The sequence below is a fragment of the Dermacentor variabilis genome, chromosome 2, assembly GCF_050947875.1.
Source record: "Dermacentor variabilis isolate Ectoservices chromosome 2, ASM5094787v1, whole genome shotgun sequence".
NCBI lineage: Eukaryota > Metazoa > Arthropoda > Arachnida > Ixodida > Ixodidae > Dermacentor > Dermacentor variabilis.
In genome coordinates, this window is record NC_134569.1 from 233349021 (window position 1) to 233368446 (window position 19426).

General features: G+C 46.2%; 1 protein-coding gene across 1 annotated transcript in view; it reads left to right on the forward strand.

Annotated features, from left to right (window-relative positions):
• The first annotated feature begins 553 nt into the window (after positions 1–553).
• LOC142573154 (uncharacterized) overlaps positions 554–19426 on the forward strand; it is a 240980-nt gene continuing 222107 nt past the window's right edge. Inside the window, exon 1 of the mRNA XM_075682704.1 lies at positions 554–793. The gene's annotated coding sequence lies outside the window, so the exon portion shown is untranslated. The remainder of the gene's footprint in view (positions 794–19426) is intronic.

Here is a 19426-nt window from a genome sequence, read left to right on the forward strand (position 1 = left end):
CTCCCCTTAAGTGATGTCTTCGGGTTCTTGAGGTGAAAATAAATGAAAGGAAATGAACACTGACGATGAATAATGCACATATGATGGAAAATTTAGTGCACGAATATGATCATTTAGGTGCTTAGGTGAATTCAACTGACAAACAGAAGCTGAGAAGAAAAATAATTAACAACCGAGTGCCGAACACAGCCACAATAATCTGGAACTCTGAAAAGATGTTCGCAACAGCCTGCCGAAAAATTGATTCGTGCCCTCCTCTCATCAGTTCGGTGCAAGAACTGAGTGTAACACACAAAGCTCGGCTGGCCTCCGGCGACGTCTCTCGGTTGAGCGTATGTCTCTTCGTAAATGAGAACGCCGCCGCTGCCACCGAGCTCTAGGCAAAGGAGTGTGTTCGTGGCCCTCGTCAGTCACGGCAGCGCGGCTGGCAGCCTGCCATCCACTTCTCGCTGGCGGCTGCGCAGCTTATCGGAGTAGGGCGAAGCGAGTCACGTACACAGACCGAATGTCTCCCAATTACGTCACTTGTACCACGCCGTCGTGCACCGGACAGGCGCGTCTCACCAACCCTCCCTCCGGTGCCTCCCGAGCGGCAGGGGTTCGTAGCGGGTGGCTCGCTCGTCCGTTGTTCAGGCGGCCTCGATATACTTGTGCCATCGAAGCCATGAGGGTGCTGGCTGTGTGTTCTCGGTGTAACGTTTTTACCACATTGTGCGCGAGCCCAGCAAAAGCGATGTCTTTTACTCAGTCCTGAGGAGTGTTTGGCTGGTTTGGCGCTTCTGTCTTGCATCAGGTACTGTTGCCTGAACCCCAAATTTGTTTTTTCATATATCGCTTCACTCTTTAGTGCACTCGTATGGGGCAAGGAGATGCGAATGGTGTTTCAGATAACTTCTACAATTGTGCTTGTCGGAATTTTCTCCTCACTGTTCAGTCGCATCCCACCGAGAAAGCTTGTTTGTCGAAAGAGTATGCCATAGTCAATGTAATCTCAAGGGCCGCATATGACCAGGTGTAGCTTTCATGTTAGCAACCGAGGAAGTCACTTGCGGCGTTCCTTTATAACCCCTTTAAGGATGATATATACCTGCACCTGAAGAAAATGTTTATTTTTCATTGAATTGTACAAAATACACCAACTGTACGAAAGTGAACGAAAATAAAATTCGAGCAAAAGCGATCTGAGCTTGGCTGTCGACGTTTGAATGCGATTAGCAAGAAAGCAGCGCGCGAACACACCGCAACGTGAGCGCCGAAACGCATCATATATGAGGCGTGTAGTGCAGCCATGTTTCCCTCTCGCGCTGCCCAGTGTACACGCTGGGTCATCTGGCGCTGCCGCCGCGATGCCCGCGCAGGGCACGCGTGTGAAGATAGACGAGATCGTCCGAATACGTTTGACGTGGTTTGAATTCGCCAAGCAACGGTGAATTTGTAAAGGAGTTTTTCTCATTCAGGAGTCGTACATACTCTGTGGCACATGCCCAGTGACCGAAGTTGACGTCAATGAAGTTCATTGAAGACACATACACAGTAGCACATAGCTAATGGCACCTAACACCGGCGCGTACCCAGTCCCGAGTTAAGGGGAAAACGGTCACAGACTTAGAAATGGTCCCTCCTTGGAGTAGCTGTAGAATGCGAATGCACTATGACTATTGTGTCTAAGCTTTACTCGCAGTTAGTTTGCTGCCTGTTGATAACGACAGGGAGACTTTGAGCTTCACTCCAACCCACCTATGGCTGCGTGGATAACTTGACAGGCCTATTTGGATGGGAAAGAGAGGCGTACAATCCATTTCTTCTACATTAGTACCTTCTTGATTCCTTCACCCGCGTGAAGGAATTTTGCGTCGGTCTTTCTCTTCTGACAGTAATTTCAATCGAAAAGACAATAGCTCGTCAACCTTCTGTCTAGCTCCTCGTGTTTTCTCTTACCCAACAAACGACACTTCCTGTCTATGGTTCATTGTAGGCGGGAAACATTTAGCCCAGAACTGCGTACTCAAATGGAAACACAGCAATAAAAATATTTATGTGTTGCTTCTTATTCTGTAAATGTAACTTATTGACCTTATTAAGAATATTAACCTGCATCCTGAATGTCCAAAATACGCGGCACTGTTTGCTATGCCACCATGTGTAAAGCGGAAAGTAGTGTGGATACTGAAGAATGCAGGATTATTTTCACGCACCGCTCCCGAAACCACCGATGTATAGTTGATGATATGTGCCTATTGTAGGAGCCCTTGTAGTTTAGCTGGTCAAACTGACGTCTTATAGCATACAGTTTATTGCAGATAGACCTACCTCATGATAATGTATGAGCTCGGCTACTTCGTTCACAAGCAAAACCACCAGAACTACCTCACATAGAGTTACAAAGCTAAGTTATCATGACTTCTGCTGATAGAGTATTACTGAGAATGGCACTGTTAGTCTACTTCAGCCGTGTTGAGTCAATTATCTATCTATCTATCTATCTATCTATCTATCTATCTATCTATCTATCTATCTATCTATCTATCTATCTATCTATCTATCTATCTATCTGATAGTTCATTGTCCTCATTTCGACTTCGTGATTTACTCTTATCATACCCTCGTCTTCGTCACACCTTGTACTCGATGCAGTGGCAAAAGTTGTCGTATAGCTTCAGCCACTAGGTATGGGGTCGCAGTCGTCATGCCGTCGTGTTCGTTCAGTTGTGCTCAGTCCACCTTCGTGATTGGACTTCCGCCGTGCTTTCATCGTCACGTCTTTACTCCCAGCCGATGGTCGATGTTTTATATAGGTTGCGCAAATAAGCATGTTTTTGAGATCGTGATGCCGTCGTGGTCTTTGCGTGTCCGAAATTCCAGGTTTCTCATCTGGCTAACGCGATGCCAACGTCATCACGCCATCGCCATCCCACTGTCATCCTCAAGACGTCGTCATCACGCTATCGGTTTTTCGTTGTGATCATTTTAGTAACGTCATACAATCGTCCTCATGCCATCGTCTTCGTGCAGCCTTTGTCGTTCCATCAACGTCAGTCTTTCTTCTTCTTGTATGGTAATCCTACTGCCATGGCCGTGCCGTCGTTGTCACTCCAGCTTCGTCAGTCCAATTTGACAATCATCATGTGTCGTCGTTACGCCATCGTCGTCATAGGTGTTTTGAGGTACAGTTATCTTCACGTTATTCTCATGATAAACTCGTCCTCATACCATCGTCATGCCATCGGTCAATGAATTGTCGTCATACAGTCGTCGTCAGGCACTCGTAGTCATACCGTCATCGGTATGCCGTCGCGCTCTTTGCATCGCCATCATTGTAACTTCAACATCCGATTCTTATCATACCACCATCGCCATGCGATTGTCGTCACACCGTCATTGTCACGCTCTCGTTTCACTGCAACCAACACCTCTGTATCGTTACCACGTTGTCATCACGCCGTCATCGGCAAACCACCCTCGTCGGTCTGCGGACGTCAATTCTTGTTCCTCATTCTATCGCAATTGTCACGCCGTCGTCATTGCGTCGTCGCCACACAGTCGCCATGAGGCATCCGTTCGCATACCGCCCCGTCATGCCGCCTTCGTCATGTTACCGTCGTCATTTCGGCTTCTTCAAGTGGTGGTCGTCATACCGTCGTCACACCATCGTCGTCTTACAGTCGTCGTATTAACATCATCCTCATTACGTCGGTGTCACGTGGTCGTCATTATATAATCGCCCTCATTTAATAAACGACATCTCATTGTCTTCCTGCCATCGTCGTTATACACCTCTGCCTGGAATCCATATCGCTCCTTGGCCCTTCCATCGTCGCTGCATCAACGTCATACAGCCGTCGTCATGCCTCTATATTCATGGACGACCTTCGCAAGCTAGTGTAAAGTGAAATTATATTGGAGTACGTGACATAGGGCCGAATCAACGAAAGTCTCATAATCACCACTGCACGTGTTAAGTAAAAGTTACTCCAGGAGTACGTTATTGTGCTACGTTGCTCGATTGTTATTCGCATTACATTCGAGAGTCTTCGTGAGACCAGTTCTGCCGTATTTTTTTTTTTTCAATTTCTAGCGCTGGGGTGTTGGTTTCAAGCAGAGCTGCACGTATCCTTGTGCTTTCTAAATTATAGGGGGACGACCGCCAGGGGGAAAACAACTGTGTAACTTTTGCCAGCTGGTTTGTTCTTACGAAGTTGCCAGTTGATCTATCTGGGGGGATTACTACCACAACTGAATGAAGCCGGATATCCCGCGGACTTTCATAGCGGACCGGCAGGATCTCGGCTATCGGTCCATTCTTGAGTTGAATTGTTGTCTGAACTCTCGTGTCCCACTAATTTCATGCTGAAAGCACATCGCTACCATTTAAGCTGTTTGTTCTGAAAAAAAATAATGTCTCGTTTTTCAAAGGGCAAGAAGTCAATGTTATGCAGCCAGCTTCTGAGAATATGTGCCAATCGAAGCCTAAACGTTTGCGAGACCTTCTGAACTTACCGAAAGGTTCGCACTTGCAGTACGAGTTACAAAATAGGAACACAAATATTTAAGTGAATTGACATTTCGCCTGGTTAGAGGATGTGGGAGTAAATTTCACACAGTTGCTTATTTCTACACGTAGAGTATCTGGGCACCGACAAAGAAGAAATTTTGAGCCAACATGGAGATATACTATTATATAATTCGGTATTATTTTGGCGGCCTTTTTATTAGGCAGTAAATGCGAACAGGACCGGTGGGGGATAATATGATGAGGAGCAAAATTAGCAGCAAGGGCGCCAATGAATGTTTCCTTTCATGGTATAGCGAACATTGCGCTGCCTGAAGGCTAAGGCTAAGGTCCGCGTAACACATTCGCTCCAGTGAAGTTGCTACACGCTGTACAGCAAGCGCTGAGAGGCAACCATCACTTCAGGTGGCACGGGCTACTAGACAAATTGATAAGAGAAGCTTTTGTACACTCAGTGAAATTAAGCTCAAATTCGAGTAACAACTGGACCTGAAACAGTACATTAATGATAATCTGGATATATATACTCGCACAGGCAGATCATTTCCTGCCGGGTCCCGTTAGAATCTAATCTTCGCAATTGCATTGCAAACCACAGCCTGAATCTCAATGAGTGGTTGAACATCGCACGACCCACGGCACTGACTTCAGAGGCAGTCCTAATGAGAAGCAGCTCCGCCTGTCAACGCGACCGCGAAGCCATGCCCCCCTTTTCATATATTGTGCTATGAAACTCGGCGACCCAATTCCACATACTCTACGCGGATCCAGGCCTGAAGTCCCTTTTGCTGATGATCGGACACTACTTGTGTTTGCGCGTGTGCAGTGCTGGACCAATTCGTGCTTTGGTTCATATATGAAGAAAACTGGTGTTTCGTGCGTCTCCTCCTGCCCGTGTTGGTTGTAATAGTAGTCAATCATGATAAAAAGGTGCTGCCGGCTCTCACTGAAAAAAAAAAAAAACGTCAGGGCACTCGGCATTACTTAGTGAGGAATCTGGTGTAATAAAACCAATGGTGCCAATCATTACTTGACTTCTGCATGCTATCTTATGGAGTATGCAACAAAAATTGCAATTATTGTGCGAAACTTTTTTAAAGCTGTTGGCATGAAATTTTGTGGTTAGACAGCCTAATACGCCCGGTACGTTTAGTTTGGATAGCATTACGCTTAGAATACATAAACTCTTTAAACGCAATTAAGCCAGAGTGGCGAATGTAAAGTGGTAAAAAACTGCCTAGCTCACAAGATATCAGAAGTTAAACTTTCATGCGCACGGCATTGCATGAGCTTTCCCGTCTATGGAACCGCAGAGATCGGTTCTTGAATCTCCGGCTTCCTAGAGAAATTAATTGACTGTATGACGCACATAAGCATGCCTATCCATTCGCGCTTTCATCAGTACATATCATAATATCATGAGACTTACAGCGTAAAACCATTCCAATTTGTTTATATTGCAATCTTCTGACGTCAAAGATACGGACCGACCGACGCAAGCGCCAGGCGGTAATCCGCAACGTTTGAATAGCCGAATAAAGCGCTCTCCTCCTTTATAGGAGGTCATTTTCCTTTGCTTTCAAAGCAAATAGCATTGCCTGACTTGACAGTTTTTCTTATATAATTAGCTGCCAAGAGGCGAGGTGTGCGCAGAAGTGGATAGGCTTTCGGCGGGGCCGAGCTAGCGCAGCGATGTCGCGCACGCAGCGAAAGCGCTCGACAGCGTTATACAGTTAGGCAATATTTTTTATGCGAATAGCATTCTTTGCCTGTTTCCGCCGTTTGAGCGTCTGTCTGTCTGTCTCTCTGTCTGTCTCTGTGTCTGTCTGTCCTGCTCTGACACAGTAGTCGAAGCTGCGTACTTATTTGGGTCACTAGGTATGTGCTCATGGTCGTCATGATGCGTGGTGTTTCCATCGTCGTCAATCTAGCTTTGCGATATCACTCTCATCATACCGTCATCGTCACACCTTCTGCCCGGACAAAATGGCGCAAGTTGCTCTTAGGTTTGGGCCACTAGGTCGGGGCTCAGTGTCGTGATGCCGTCTTGGTCATTCCATCTTCATGATTCCAGTTGCACCATCTCATTCTCGTCATGCCGTCGTCGTCACGCCATCGTCGTCACGCCATTATCGTCAAACAGTCGTTGTGCATTCCTTGCCACACCGCTATCGCGATGCCATCATGGTCGTACAATGTCGTCCTTTTAGCTTCATGATCTAACTCTCGTCATGCTGTCATCGGCACGCCATCTGCTCCAACCAAGTAGTCCAAATTATCCGATAACTTAGGAGAGTAGGCATGTGGTGTGTTGTTGAGACCGTGTTAGGCATGTGGTGTGTTGTTGAGGTCGTCGGAATTACATCTTTCTCATCCGACACTCGCCATGCCGTCGTCGCGATGTTATTGTCACCGTACAGTCGTCGTACATTCGACGTTGCACCACCAACGCGGTGTTGTCGTGGTCGTTCTATCACGGTCACTCCAGCTTCGTCAACCTGCTGTCGTTATGCGCCATTAGGAGTTTTCTAAGGTAGTACTGTGATGTGTGTAGTGCGCGACACGGCGCGGTGGTTGGAAAGGACAAGAAGCAGACGACAAGTAGTGAGTACGCCGAGGCAAATATCGTGCTGCGTGGAAAACGACAACGTCGAAGAGCGTCCCGCATGTGAACACGTGGCGCAAGAAAAGAAACTAAAAGAAAAAAAGCCAATCCAATCAGAAGAAACCACGAAGCTTGAAGCAGCCAGTGAGCGAATGACGAAACGGTCAGAGCGGCAAAAAAGCGAAGCTCGCCGGCCGCGGGCAGCAGTTCACGATCGGGTTGAATGGCGACGAACAGGAACGGGTTGTCAGGAGGCCCCGGTCGGGTGAAGTCCTGGTGGCTCAGGTCTGGAACCCGATGGCCTGTCTTCAACTCCCGGTCCGGTGGCCGACCTTCTCCTGGCTTCGCTTCCTGGAACTCTCCTCCGCTTCAGCTAGCGCGCCTCGCTTTTCTGCCGCTCTGGCCAATTCGTCGTTTGCTCATTGGCTGGGATGGACCTTCTGGGACAATTCCCGACTTCCAATACTAAGAACTGCGTAATAGTTGCCACGGATTACCTGACACGCTGTGCAGAAACCAAGGCGTGATTCTTTTTTTAAAACGTGGTTCTGCGGCAGGGTTCACCAACGATAATAATAACGGACAGGTGGACTGCCTTTACGGCTAGACTACTCCACGGCGCGGTTCATAGAAAGAACACAGCGTATCACCCAGAAAATAGCGGCCTAGCAGACTGCTTGAACAAGGCTGTTGCAGACATGCTGAGTATGTTAGTAGACGTGGAACACAAAAACTTAAATGACACTCTACCGTACGTTACATTCGTTTATAACAATGCGCAACAGGAAACAACGCGAAAGACACCATTTAGCCATCTTCATGGCCGTGAAGGGACGACGATAGTCGATGCGATTTTGCCATATGACTGCGGTTATAGAGGAACTGACGCTGAAGCTTTCACTCAACGGGCTGAAGAAGCGAGACAGCTCGCCCGCGTCAGAATCGCCCGACAACAGGACTACGACGCTCGACATTACAATCAACGGCACCGATACGTCACACATCCGTGAGGCGAGAAAGTGTGGCTCTGGAGTCCCATTCGTCGGCAAGCGCTTTCAGAAAAGCTACTCAGGAGGTACTTTTGTCCGTACAAGGTTGTAGGGCGCCTCAGCAACATGAACTACGAGGTTAACCCTTACAGTCCTGCTTCCTCCAGAGCGATCCAAGTTCTACCAGAATTCGCGCACATTATGCGCTTCAAGCCGTATTGCTCGGAATAAAGCGTCCACACCTCGTCCAACCCTTCTTCCCGCCGTTAGGTAAGCACGGGGACGATGCTGTCTCTAGAGGGAGGCAAGTGCCACATCCACTATGCAGCACGTAAAGAAAAGCGAAGATCTCGGGTATTCCAGAAACGAAGACGAGGTCTCAGCCTAATCATGCTTCACTTTGCCTAATTAATATGTCCTGCCATGTTTTCCCAGTTCTTGCTACTCGGGAATCGTGACAATACATACATGGTGTTTCACGTAACATGAACCGAGGATTTCAAATAAGTGGTTAGGCGCAGCTGAATGAAACCAACCACATATGGTTTGGCGTCATGAGGCGCGCTTAATCAGTTAATTAACTAAGGAAAATTATGCAACATTTTTAATATTCTGGTTAGGGCCAAGTGCGTTTTGTTGCGTTGTAGAGGGGGTTCAGAAACGGCCGATATAATTTTTTGTGGTAGCGTCCATACTGCGGGGTGATTCTTATCGGGGTTTAAAGAAAGCCCGCGAAATATTAAATAAAACAATGTGACAGCGCTCGTGCGCCATCGTATTGCAGCGCTCTGAAGCGCGCGTAGAACCTAACGCTTATTAGCGGCGACGGCGCTTCCTTTGCCAATGATGCTGACGCACTGCGAAGCCGATGCCTAGACAGGTGACCACTCAATTCGCCGCGGCCCGCGCGCATGGTTCTTTCGCGAGAAGCGCAGTTGGGAGCACTGCAATACGATAGCGCATGAGCGCATCGCGTGGTAATACATTTCGTATTTCACGGGCTTTCTTTAAAGGCCGGAAGTAAATAACCATGGAACATGTATGTTGCCACAAGAACATTGCGTCGGTCGTTTGTGAATCCGCTTTACAACGCAACCAAACGCATTTGGCCCTAAAGTGAATACTCAAATTTTTGAATAATTCATCTTAGTTCATTAACTATAAGGAAATAAATATACTTTAAGGAGCGCCACATTACCGTAAACCATATGTCCTTGTTTTAATTCAGCTGCGGCTCACCCCTTTTTAAAGTCCGTAGTTCAAATTAGGTGAAACGCCCTGCACATGTTATAGAGGGTGTCGCAACTATCATACACGAAGATACAAAGATATGCAAATACCACATAGCTGGAGGGAACGAAGGTAATGCTGTTTGCGGTCGCTTGGAAATCCTCAGATTATCATTTTGCATTCCGCCTAATTACACCATTAGTCTTTATTAATTAATGAACATAATAATTATTATAATTAGATGAAAAGTGTCAATGAGAAAATGTAGAGCAACACGAAAAACTACCGATACAGCTCCCTGTTGCTCGCCACATGCTACACAAAAGTTTTCTGAGCGTGAAAGAAGCGCGCAAATATGCACAGTTCCTCGAGGTGCCACTCGCGCGGCCATTGCAGTGTATTCGCGGGCTTTTTTCATATAGAAGAACAGTTGTGAATAGCCTTTTCGGGGCTCCCACTCGCTTCTCATGTCATGCACTCAATTTTATTCGCCTTTTTGCACTCAGGGTAGAGCTTGTTTTCTCACAGAATCAAAATGAGGGTGCCATTAAGGAAGCCCAGGTCGTCAAAAAGTGTATCAGGAGTCCTCTCTACAGCGAACGGATCATATGATCTTGGAGTCGGTACGTAAACTCGCAGAACTTATTTCAAGTTATTTTAGAAAACTTCTTTCTTCGTAGGCATAGCTTGCGTAATACTGAAGTATACGAAACAGACATGAATAAATGCTCAGTTCAAACACCTCAGTGGGCAACTTGGTTCATTTCTGAAAATCATATTAAGCTGTAGGAATTAACACAACTGCTCAAGAGAAATGGGCGGCAGAAACACAAATCACCTACTCAGTTTATTATCCACAGCTTTTCGTAAATCATAATGCAGGGCACTTTGCAGTAGGCTTCCACAGATAGGAAGCGCATACAAATATCGAACCTAGCCTTGCTGGAATGCTACATAGCGACATCCAACTGTCGCTCATGAAGAGAATCCTTATTTTCTCACTGTGATACGCTTCCTACAGTTCTATTGTATGTTTGCCTCTACTTTTCCTGGCCGCACCACCCAATACACGGCAGTACGCTTCACAACTTGTATTCTGACACCAACCAAAGAGTGCGATTGTTAGTTGGCACTCTTCCTGTCTATCCCTTTATTAGTATTATTTGTATTTGCTCAATCGACCATACTAAAATATGCAATGAACTGGTCCTCATCGGCGCCTTCTTTTTTCCCTCTTCTCCTGGTCCCTACTCTGACATCGCAGAATGCTTGCCAGTTTTTCGAGCCGCTTTGTCCACCCCAGCAGCCATCCTCAATAAAACAGCTCTGCCAGGCAGCGTATAAGGTGTCACCAGCCCTGAATATCGAATTACAGAAGTGGGCAGACGAATTCTCTGGCGCTCTCCTGGGAGAGTCCGCTAATCCCCGGCAAACGAGTTCCTTGCGATCGATCTTGGTTTGTAGTCTTTTTTTCGACTTGGTTCATTTTCCCGATTCTTGATGCGCTACCGATCGACACATTGCTGCTCCATTATAGCTCTGGCTCACTGCTTAAAGGCTGCAGGGCAACTAATACCAGGCAACCATACCAGGATTCGCAGTTTCCGAAACTATTTGAGTGTAATATTCTAGCGTCTACAACGTTAGGCTCAAGAGAACGCAGTCGCCGGTTTTGTAACGGGCTGTGGAGGTCGCATTTCGATGGGAGTGCATTGAAAAAAATTCGCGTAGGTTGATTTAGGCGCACGGTAATGAGCCCTGGGTGGTCGAATTCAACCCGAAGTCATCATATCTCATAGTTCAGCTTTGGGTGATTAAAGCTTTTAATTTTCATTTTGGAAACCAACTAACTGACATTACCTGAACTCTTTTATACACTAAGACTAGCTGTCCTTAGCTGGTATCTGTGCTCCGTCTAATCATAATAAAGAATGACGCAGCACGCAATGTGATAAAGCATTGTTGGCTGCTTTTGTTGCATGCTTCACGAATAGAGGTGTTTTTCACATTTTACTGTCGCTCTGTATCTGTCTAATTATTGTGTTTCTACTCTTTGCTTGAGTACATTTATCGAATGGAACTGTATTCTGCGATATTAATGCTCGGATTTTATTGCTTTGAAAGGATCCTTGCAATGTCATGATCCTATTCGACTTGCATGTGATAATGTAACTGTATGTTGCACCGACTACTGAAGAGATGAACAGTAGCCCGTGCCGTATTTGTTCACAGACCACTACTACTAAACAGTCTAAACCAACCACTACTAAACAGACCACTAAACAGTGTCATTCATCCAGTCTTCTACACGATGCACTTAAGGGCTGTGGTGTCCCCAGTCCTAAAGCCAGTGCTGATAACTTACTTCATATTCGGGGAGCTAGTCTTCAGTTTTACTTCAGGAGAGCCTGCATCGCATGGCGCAATTTGTGCACAGCAACCCGGTGGGGAATTTTTGTCGACGCGAACCATGCGTGGTTGCCGCCATTGTTTTGTAGCAAGCTGCTTGCGACGTCAGGCTGTCGTAATCATCGGCGGGATTGCGGTCGGGACGGCAGCTACCGCAGCTGAAATGTATGGTTTGTCCTCCCTATGTATTGCCGTACTGAAGCTATTTTGCACCGAAGCTTCGAAGTAAGCTACCATAAATGATCAACGTGTTTAGAGTTCGCAGCTCATGTGGTAATTATTCCATTTTTACATCAAAGAAAATGTAGTTTCGTCGGAAAGATGAAGCATCGATTAGGATAGCAATTAAACAACTATACGGAGTAAGCATAGTAATTTCAACGGTCGTATAAACTTATTTATTTATTTATTTATTTATTTATTTATTTGAAAATACTGCCTGCTGCTTTTTGGCAGCCAAAGCAGGAGTGGTACATAGAAAATAAAAAGGGATACTGTACAAGCAAAGAAAATGTCGAAATAAAATTCGAACACAGCAAGCTCACACACAGTGCAACACAGACCATACTTGTACGCTACTGCGCAGAATAATATCTGTGAAACTAAAGACACGAGCTGAATAAAAATTCGGTACGAAATAGATTGCGCGCTTCGCTCACAACTGAGAAATGGCCGATAAGAAAGAGTCGACAGTACGCTTGTTCGTTACTTCTTGTGTTCCATTCTCTTATCCTTCTAGAAAAAAATGAAAATTGATAAGCGATAGTTCCAGCCTGGGGTACAAAAAGGGTAAGTTCGTGCTTTCCGTGGGTACTTCCACGCGTGTTAAACTGTAAGCATTTGTCAATATTCATTTTAGTTTGGCCGCTAAGTATCGTGTAAAGCATCTTCGGACAGCGTAGCTTACGGCGTTTCTCCAGTATTGGAAGACCAGACCTTGAACGGAGATCAGATAGTGACACTTGTCTTCCGTAGGCATGAAAACTAAACCTAAGTGCTCTTTTTTGTACTTTTTTCAGCCTATCTATATCAGTCTTAGTGTGCACGTCCCAAATTAATCACCATATTCAAGTAGAGGACGCACCAGTGAAGTGTAACCAACTAGCTTTGTCTTGCTTGTACAGTGCTTCAGACGTTGCTGAAGTAACCATAGTCTTTTTGAGGCTGACGAAACTATGTTTTTAATGTGCGCACTCCAGCTTAAATCGCGAGATATTTCAATCCCCAGATATTTAAACCTATCGACAGGAGTAACGCCAACGTCATTAATTTTATATGCATGCGATAGTGGACTCTTCTGTTTTTGTTACGTTCATTCGGGAGCGCTTACGGATATTTAGGCTCATTTTCCAGGTCTGGCACCAGTTAGAAATTGCAGTTAGAGAATTGCTTAAGAGTAATTGATCATCTTCAGTTTGAATGGCATGATAAACAACGCAGTCATCCGCGAAAAATCGGCATTGTACAGCAGTGTCGAACGAGAGATCATTCAGATAAACAAGAAAAGTAATGGTCAAAGGACGGACCCTTGAGGTACGCCTGAAAGGACTGGAACCATTGATGATTTAGAGTCACCTATTTGAACATATTCTTCGCGTTGCATTAGGGAAGAGTCAAGCCACCTCAGAATACGCTCATTTCTAAAGAGATACCTTAGTTTTAATATAATTTTGGAATGCGACACGTGGTCAAAGGCTTTTTCAAAGTCTAGAAAGATCATGTCGACTTGGCCACTATTATCAAGAGCTGAAAACAAATCATTAGTAATGTGGAGTAACTGTGTCACTGTTGAAAGGCCACGCTTGAATCCGTGCTGACTGTTCATGAAAAAATTGTTGCCTTCTAGGAAGCTGCTTAAATGTTTTAAAAGAAAATCTTCTAGTACCTTGCTAGCTGTGCACAACAACACCGGGCAATAGTTAGTTACTGTGGGCTTATCGCCAGTCTTGTGTATCGGTATAATTTTCCCTATTTTCCAGTCAGAAGGAAGTTCTCCTTTTTGCAAACTTTTGCTAAAAATAATATAAAGATACTTTGCACACCACTCCGCGTATCTAAACAAAAATGCATTTGCGATTTCGTCGGATCCCGAAGATTTCCTAATGTCTAAGATAAGCAGTGCTGAAGAAATACCTTTTTCTGTTATTATTAGCTCTGGAAGTTCATACATAGTTGCGTGGGTGAAATCTATATTGTTATCGGCACTGCGCAGAAAAACGGACGAAAAATAGTCGTTGTATGCCGTTGCTATGCAGGTTGGGTCAGTGGCGTCCTTGTCGTGTATGTTCAATTTATTAACTGGTTCCTTCTTTTGCGTCAAGTGAAGCCAGAACTTCCTCGTATCGCTGGAAAGGAAGTTGTGCATTTTGACGTTAAAAAAGTGAATCCGGACGATTTTATTTTTGAACGCAAATTCGATCGCAGCTCAGCCAAGGTGCCGCTATCTCTCTGGTGTTTAGACGATAGTCGTTTTACGCGGCGCTTTAGATGAATGATTTCGCGCGTTATTTTGCGCATTATCCAGTTAGTGAACATTCGTGCACTAGCTAAATTAACACGCTTGGTAGCCCGCGGGCACCGGCATACATGCATGAACACATCCCACTCCATGACCGCAAGCACTCACTGTCGAGACGCTGGCGTGTGAAAGCGAGGCAGCATTAGTGAGCAAATGGACCTTCGTGCTGCCTCTCGATTCAACGCGAAATAAGTGGCGAGAACGCAGCACACACTAAGCTAGCAGCGCTCGGTGGGAATAGACTTTCGTTATGGGCACCGCGCGGCCACGCTCACACTATGAAAAAAAAGAGCATCCCTTACTCTTTTCCAAGAATCTGAACTCGTCACGTATATAACACACTTTGTGGGAGACACCCGACCTCTCTTGCGGTAGAGAGTCCCGAGACAATCTTTGCTCGATACAAGGTGGTTACGTGACTCCGCACACAATAGTCATGCACACGCTGCTGCAGTAGTCTCCTAACCCTCTCAAAAGGGTTACAAGAATAGTGCTGAGGAAGTCCGTGAACTATTCTAGATGAGTCCGATGACGCCAGATAAAGGGTCATACGAACACTGTTCAAGGATTCGGGTACTCTCTTGATAACTCCAGCAGTGTGTGTCAAGTTACCCTTAGTACGAGGTGCCGGTCTCTTGCAACTATAGTAAATTAACTAATCCATGCAAGTCGTTTGACTCTCGGATGGCAGTGTCAAGCCGCTTTTCAAATATCTGTCAACAACTTTTGCTGTAAGTACACACGCCTACGGCTAGTTCTCAAAATGACTGCTGTGAAAAGACATAGGATGATAAAGAATCCATAGCAAACTTGCAAAAAAGCACATGGCAGGTTAGCAGCAAAAAGTTAATATTTCATCAATTTTGTTATTGTCTTCTCAAAAATTTCCTTGTATAAGTCAGCACAGAATCACTATGAAAGCAAGAGAGTTCTCATTACTAATAAACTGGAATCAATAGCCAACGAAGTAAAACAGTCTCAAATAAAATCCAATGTGTAGCCTGCAGCTGCATATGCATGACACTGCACTGCCACTCAGAACCTTAATGAGACCACAAAATAATAAACTCATGTAGATCTTCAATTCACCACCACACAAGTCTCTTATAGTATGTCAAGAGATTTATATGCTCAACCTATTTCACTGTTCTCAGAGACATACTTTTATTTGGAACTTACTATTTCACATTCTAAGCAAGTAAGCTACACATAACAACTAAAAGAGGCTGCACTTATGTACAAAGGAGACCCATATAATGACGTGCAATAAAAATAATATTTCAGCTTAGATTACATAATCTATGCATTATACTATGCTTGCTGAAAACAACTGGTTGGCAATTGATCACCCAATCTAACAGTAAAAACAGCTGTCTTACCTTATGGTACTCTTGTTGGCACTTTTGCCATACAACTTGTGCGTGTTAGCACGAGTTGAGAATTTGATCTGAAGAACACGACATTAAAAAGTTTTGCATCAATTTTTTCAGTCAACAACATGCAACAGTATAAAAACTTCATAACTGACAATATTACAAAAATATATATCGGAACATTTATACTAATCGTTTAGTTATGTTGGCAACCATACTTTTGCAAGAATAATTATAATAGCTGACACAGACAATTTCACAGATTGCAGTAACCACTAATACAAAACTTCCAAACTGCAACAACGTTGACAAAATATGTAGCACAGGTAGATGTATTTTGTTATGGCAAAGATAGTGCATGAATGATGAGGACAAAAGAGGAAGCACAACACAGAAACAAACTATACAAAGCTGCATGCACGCTGCTGTAGCAATACACATGGTGCACAAAGATCCAAAAGAAACAAAGGAAGATGTTTGGATGGCTTCTTTTACTCATCACAAGTCATCCTGTGCAGCGGTGGCGTAGAGGTAAAGCATCCGCCTCGCGTGCAAGAGGACCGTAGTTCGAATCCCAGTGCCGCGCAATTTTCCCCAGAGGATTTAAAATAAAATCCACGTGTTGATAAAATTGCAGTAACAGACGTGGAGTGCAGCCTAATCCCGGTAACTAAAACCGCTAACGCACTCCCTCACCAAAGCAGGATTGGCCACCCTGGCGCAGTACTTGGCCACAACCTTCCATATGAAACAGAACCATCAAACCGTGGCCCTCAGACCCCAGCAGCTGCGAAGCAACTGACCACAGCGGCGGTCAGACCTGCAACGCAGCAGAGGGTGCTAAGAATTCCTGGATCCGGACAGGCCGCCATTGGAATCTGAACCTGGCAACGTTTAACGCTAGAACGTTATCTAGTGAGGCGAGTCTAGCAGTGCTATTGGAGGAATTAGAGGGCAGTAAATAGGGCTCAGTGAAGTTAGGAGGACAAATAAAGCATATACAGTGCTAAAAAGCCTGCACGTCCTGTGCTTCCGGAGCTTAGCAGAAAGGCGAGAACTAGGAGTCGGATTCCTGATTAATAAGAATATAGCTGGTAACGTACAGGAATTCTGTAGCATTAACGAGTGGGTGGCACGTCTTGTTGTGAACCTTTGAACGTCACACAGGTGTACGCCCCTACATCCAGTCATGATGACGAGGAAGTCGAAAGCTTCTATGAAGACGTGCAATCAGCGATGGGTAAGGTCAAAACAAAATACACTATACTGATGCGCGACTTCAATGCCAAGGTAGGAAAGAAGCAGGCTGGAGACAAGGCAGTGGGGGAATATGGCTTAGGCACTAGGAATAGCCGGGGAGAGTTATTAGTTGACTTCGCAGAACAGAACATGATGCGGATAATGAATACCGTCCTCCGCAAGCGGGATAGGCTAAAGTGGACGTGGAGGAGCCCGAATGACGAGACTAGAAATGAAATCTAGAAATAATCAGAAGAACAAGAATGGGCTGGGGTGCGTTTGGCAGGAATTCTCAGATCGTTAACAGCAGGTTGCCATTATCCCTCAAGAGAAAAGGGTATAACAGCTGTGTCCTACCAGTACTCACGTATGGGGCAGACACCTGGAGGCAGACGAAAAGAGTTCTTAAATTGAGGACGACGCAACGAGCTATGGAAAGAAGAATGATGGGTGTAACGTTAAGGGATAAGAAAAGAGCAGATTGGGTTTAGGGTACAAACGCGGGTTAATCACATCTTAGTTGAAATCAAGAAAATGGAATGGGGGCATGGGCAGGATATGTAATGAGTAGGGAAGATAACCGACGGTACTAAGGCTTACGGACTGGATTCCAAGGGAAGGGAAGCGTAGCAGGGGGCGGCCAAGAGATACGTGGGCGGATGAGATTAGGAAGCTTGCAGGGACATTATCATCATCAGCCGGATTATGCCCACTGCAGGGCAAAGGCCGCTCCCATACTTCTCTAACTATTGCGGTCATGTACTAATTTTGGCCATGTTGTCCCTGCAAACTTCTTAATATCATCCGCCCACCTAACTTTCTGCCGCCCTCTGCTACTCAAGGACAACATGGCCACAATTAGTACTTGACCGGGGTAGTAGGAGAAGTATGGGAGAGGCCTTTGCCCTGCAGTGGCCGTAACCTGGCTGATGATGATGATGAAGGCCGCAGGTACACTCGTGAGCATAAGTATACGGACCACGGGAGCGCGTGCCAAACTGCATCGACGCGCCGTCTACCGACGCGGCGCCTGCTGTCGAGAGGGCCGCTAGAGCAGCGGTGCGCACGCGCATCCCATCATATCTGCTGGCCTGACATGTAGCTTTGCCTGACGTCGCTGTGGTGCTCGCAGGCTAAACGTCCACTGGGCGTGTTTTCGCTGCTCCATCGCATCTGGGCCATTGTTTTACGCAGTGGCTGCGGCTGGGCTGGCACGCGCGTCCGCCGCGCTTCGCTTTCATTCTTTCTTTGGGGGAATTATCGGACGCCGCACTGCCTTCTCTGACGCCTTTAGATGACTCGCACAAAGTGGCCTTCTGCGGCTTTGTGTTATCTCGAACTGTTCCAATGCTTGCTGTCGCAGGTAGAAGCAAGGTTTTGCAATCCGCGTCCGCCGTCGCGTTAAGAAGTAGAACTGAGCTGCAGGGGCTACTATGCTCCGCAAGCAGCAGGATGCTAAAAGGAGAAATTAGCGGCACCGTACTGCCTTTATTCCTTGAAACCATTCAACAAGGCTTGAACAAGAAAGCAAGCGAGGGTGCCACTACAGACAGCAGCGACAACGCTGACACATGCGCGAGAATATACAACCAGGTTCAGCTGTGCGGTGCACGCTGCCGTGAAGTTCCAATTACGGTTGCCTCCTTGCGAATCGAGTCGAGGTTACGGACCTGAATCACTGGTTGGGATCTCCTCATGGCATCGCGTTACGAGCGGATACCACGGCACCTTCGAGGCGTCATCGCCGCCTATGGAAAATTGACAGCGTAGTGAAATCATGAATACAGTTGTGAAAATTATAATCTACGAAAATAACAGCAACACGTTGGCTCGTCCTAAGTGCCCTCAAGACCGCAGTATGTCGATGGTCACCCCGACTAGTGATTCAGGCCGGTCACCCTGACCCAATTCGCAAGGAGGCAACCGTAATTGGAACTTCACGGCAGCGTGCACCGCACAGCTGAACCTGGTTGTATATTCTCGCGCATGTGTCAGCGTTGTCGCTGCTGTCTGTAGTGGCACCCTCGCTTGCTTTCTTGTTCAAGCCTTGTTGAACGGTTTGAAGAAATAAAGGTAGTACGGTGCCGCTAATTTCTCCTTTTAGCATCCTGCTGCTTGCGGAGCATAGTAGCCCCTGCAGCTCAGTTCTGCTTCTTAACGCGACGGCGGACACGGATTGCAAAACCTTGCTTCTACCTGCGACAGCAAGCATCGGAACAGTTCGAGATAACACAAAGCCGCAGAAGGCCACTTTGTGCGAGTCATCTAAAGGCGTCAGAGAAGGCAGTGCGGCGTGCGATAATTCCCCCAAAGAAAGAATGAAAGCGAAGCGCGGCGGACGCGCGTGCCAGCCCAGCCGCAGCCACTGCGTAAAACAATGGCCCAGATGCGATGGAGCAGCGAAAACACGCCCAGTGGACGTTTGGTCTGCGAGCACCACAGCGACGTCAGGCAAAGCTACATGTCAGGCCAGCAGATATGATGGGACGCGCGTGCGCACCGCTGCTCTAGCGGCCCTCTCGACAGCAGGCGCCGTGTCGGTAGACGGCGCGT